Here is a 4552-nt window from a genome sequence, read left to right on the forward strand (position 1 = left end):
CATTCTTACCTGAGGTGTAATTATCCATAAAGCCTAAGAAATTTAAAGTTGTTGGCACCACACCAAACACTAAACGAAAGATTTTGTAGGAAAAATAAAAAAAGGAAAACAGATAAACTTACAAAACATTTAAAAATTCTTTCTAGGTAAGATAATGAAAGGATAGCAGAGGCTCCTGGGTGTTCATGAAAAAAGGTCTCATTTGTGACTCTACCTTTGACATTGTCTCATTCCTCTTTATGTGAAGTTTATATGAGAGTGCAACATAGTCCATAAGTCCTTGAATTCTGTTTGGATAAGCAAAAGGAGAAACCACCATTATTTCAACAATGTAGTACCAAAAGCAAACTATATAAATAGCAAAAGAGAACCAAGATTGTTTTCTCCTGAAAATAATGAATAAGATAAGCTATGTCTAATCTAGTGAAGTGAAAGAAAAATGTGATCACCTAAATGTATTGGAAAAGGAAGTGATTTTACAAACCATTACTAGCTATAAGAATTTAAGTGATTTTAGATTTTATTTTCTTTAAATATATGTATAATTGTATAAATCTTACAATGCTGTTTGTTAAAGTGGCAATATTCAGGGTAGATTTATATTTTTATTTGTTTAGATGTCTTCCTAAATTAGCTTTAAACCTTTATTGTAAGTCTTTAACATAAAGCCCAAAGGAAAGCAGTTGAATCAGATATTTATTTTAAAACTTGAATTAGTGTGGAGAGTCTTGTAAAACAGATACAGAAACACCAACATTAAGTAGGCCTCCAGACAATTAAACTAAATAACTCCTTTAGACTCAAGCTAATCTAGTCACTCATATAAGTTTACTTTAACTATTCACAAAGTTAAATTACTGGGGGAAAGACAGATTCCTTTTCAATGGATAAACAACAAATAATTCAGCATCAGTTTACTACAAAGAAAACAAAACTGAACAATTGGTTAGTCAGCTGAAATTACTTCTTACAAAATTAATAGGCAAATGTTTTACAATGTTGATTTAATCATTTGTATTATTTCCTTAAGGAGAAAACAAATGAGTCTTTAAACATGCAATAAGAGATTTATGTAATGTTTTGTATAATTGACAATCTGAAAATAAATTAAGATATATATGTGGGGATAAATAGTTGGAATGCTGTTTTAGTGGCTGTTGAAATCAAACAAAAAATCTAAGAATCTAGAATTCTTGAAAATAGTAAGAATCTAGAGAATTTGTTTTGAAAAGTATGAAATTCATTCTATAATTATGTCAGAATAAATATTGATTGAATAGTAATCAGAACTTATTCTATGAATGGCTTTGTTCATACATTCAGCTAAACAAAAAGGTGAGAATTTTAATTTATCTCTAACTCAATCTTAACACATTAATTTATAAGTAGTGTTTTATCAAAATAGTTTTTTAAAAATGATTATCATGATTCAATTTTTCAAAATGATAAAGTAGTAGAATTTCAGTTATTTTAGCTTTTAAACTTGTTCTTTTTAAATTTTTATGATAAAAATGTGAAGCAGAACTAACTAGTTAGATATAATAGTATTTTAAAACTAAAATTAGAAAGTTTTAAAAAATGCCCCGAATTTGTTGTATTTTAAAAGACAAACTTTTTAAAAATTGCCATTTTTTTTTGAAATTTGAAAATGATCACTCAAATTAAGAGAAATGTAATTTAGAGAAGTTTAAAAAGGTAAAATTAATTTTAAAGTTGAATCTAAAATCATGCATTTTAATTTATTACATATTAAAATATAATGTTTAAGAAAAGTAACAGCTGAAAAATCCTAAGTTGAAGAATTGTTTAGTGTATTTAAATTTAATGAAAATGAAAATGGCAGAATGATATGTAAAGTCATGATGAAGGAGATTAATAAAGGTTGTATTCAGGTGGCAGCAATAATAATGATGTACATTATTTTAGGAGCTTATGTATTTATCTCCTGAATTATTTTGTGTTCACTGTACTTCTGTAATTTATTTTTTTAATATAAGAATATTCATTTTTAATGTTTATTAACTATATGACAAATACTTTCGTGCTTCTCTTTTCTCGTAGAACATGAGTGACTCATGCCCTGGTGTCTCAGGCTATCAGGTTCTTCTTTCTGTTCTACACATGCCTCTTTTCAGCTTTCATCTACATCCTAATGAGAAGTTTACTAAAACTAACTGACAGAGAGGGAAAGAAGTTGAGCCTGAGTCTCAAATGGCTCAGCACCTTATACTGGCACTAGCTGAAAATTAGTTGTTGCCACATTGTAGTCTCACTTAACAGAGGTCCTAAAGAACAGTTATGAAAAACTGTCCCAGTTGCCAGGGTTTTGTATGGTACATTTGGTCATTTAATTTTTAAAGAAAGGATGAATGACCTGAAGTATGTGGATTCCAGAATAGTGCCAAATTGTTTGAGTAAGTCATTTCCTGGAAAGAGTAACACTAAAAAATTCAGAAGTAGGATGTCTAGAAAAATAGTGCACAGATCGACATATCCACACAGTATTCTGGGTTTGTACCCAGGATGTGTGAATTTTTGTATCACATATTAATGCTCAACTGAGATCTTCGACAGCAAGTCAGCTCTCAAAAAACTTACAGGGTGACTTGCCTTGTGTATTTTACCTCTGCCCTCTGCCACCCCAGTGTTTACACAATGAGCTGATGGATAAAACAGCTTGGGTAGCAGGGATAGGGGATAAGTATGGACCGAGAAGCAGGAGCTCTCTTTCACCAAGACTTATCTATCTACATTCACTGCAGAATACACAACCTGCCCAGAATAGAGACTAATATTGAGTCCTTAATATTGTGTCAGACATCAAAGTGACACATTCAGAGAGTTGCTTGCGGTATATTATATCAGACAACTTTCCCCTAAGAGTAGTGATTCATCCTAACCAAATTCATACTTTCTTCCCTGCTTACAAAGCCTTTGCCATACAAGGGCTCAGGAATGCTTAATCTAATCCCCAAATAACCCGTACAATGTTTTTTCTGGCCAAAAGATGCATTTTACAGTGGAGCTGATAAGACAATATGTGCATGACAATGGAATCCAATCTTCTTACCGTATACCTGTGCATCCAACAGAATAGTATGAAAGAATCATCTGCTAAACACACACTTAAAGTGCCAGCTTAGCAACAGCATCTTATGTGTCTGGGTGCTGTATGCTAGGCTATAGTAAATCCACTTAAGTAGGTGCTGCTGAGATTCTGAGGATTCCTTTTTAAGCCTTAAGACTCCAGTGAACTCCAATAGGAATTCTGTCAGTATCTGCATCTTGTTGCCTGAAGGCTTTCTACAAAGCTATGTGAAAGGCAGGCTTATAATGCCTGTGAGTTAACACTTACCCCCTACAAGCATCCTCAGTCACTGGTAGAGGAGAATTTGGTAGATTAACATCACGATATACTTGCCTATATTTCCAAGTGTTTTTCTGTTGGGATTGAGTTCAATTAATGGCTGGATAATATATCCTTTGGTGTCTGCCTTCTTTTCCCTGATGCAGTTCATCACTTCTCTACCAATATTTCCTTCACTTCTTAAATAATGTATTTCTACTTGAGACTTTTCTCAAGCTAAGACCTGTGCAAAATCTATGCCTGATATATGGAAACCAAGTAGGGGATTATTCTGGGTAGAAATCTTGCCTCCTAGAAGATAACTCTTCTGGCAAGAGAAACATGCAGATGCTCAATTATCACATTAGCTCCTCCTTCCAGGGGATCAATAAGTAAAAGAAGAAGGTAATATTCTGGTGGAATAATCAACCCTGAAGAGATAAGTCTTACACTTCACAATGAAGACCAGGGGAAATATGAACGGATCTCAGAGTACGTGTTAAGACATTTCTTTTTGGTTTAATGCCAGTGATAAAGGCAAGTGGGCAAATGGCAGCACCCACAATCTAACAAGGACAAGTCAATTAAAGACTCAGATCCTTAGGGTATATAGGTTTGAGACACTCTAATAAGTGTCTCATAACAAAACAAAACAACAACAATAACAAAACAGAAAAACTACAACACAAAAAACAAACCAAAATCAAAACTGCACTGTGCTGGGTTTAGGTTTCAGGGACATCTAAAATGGTAGTGAAGGAAGAAGATGATGAATCTGATTCACCCTCTTCAACAGGGAAGGACATTAATTGTTTACAAACACTCTGACCTAAATCATTTTGAGGAATTGAAATATACCCTTATGACTGGTTAGACTTGTAAAAGCTTTCTCAAGAAACAAGAGGCCATCTTGGTTACATATAGATGGAGATCTGTAATTTAACACAAAATGAAGGACACAAGCAATATGAAATGTGTTAGCACCCTACCTCATGTGCATACTCTGCAACACTTACCTCCCATCTTGTACTTTCTTTTTGATGTCAAGTCATGAGATGCTATGGGACCCACCTGTTTACTATGCATGCACAATTTAGAAATATGGATGAGTCAATTGACTACAAGAAAAACCTTTGACAAAGGGGAGATGTCAATTGGGAGAAAAATTCTTCCCTTAAGATAATCTGTACTGAAATGCAGGACATA

The sequence above is a fragment of the Pongo pygmaeus genome, chromosome 3 (genome assembly GCF_028885625.2).
Source record: "Pongo pygmaeus isolate AG05252 chromosome 3, NHGRI_mPonPyg2-v2.0_pri, whole genome shotgun sequence".
Taxonomy (NCBI): domain Eukaryota; kingdom Metazoa; phylum Chordata; class Mammalia; order Primates; family Hominidae; genus Pongo; species Pongo pygmaeus.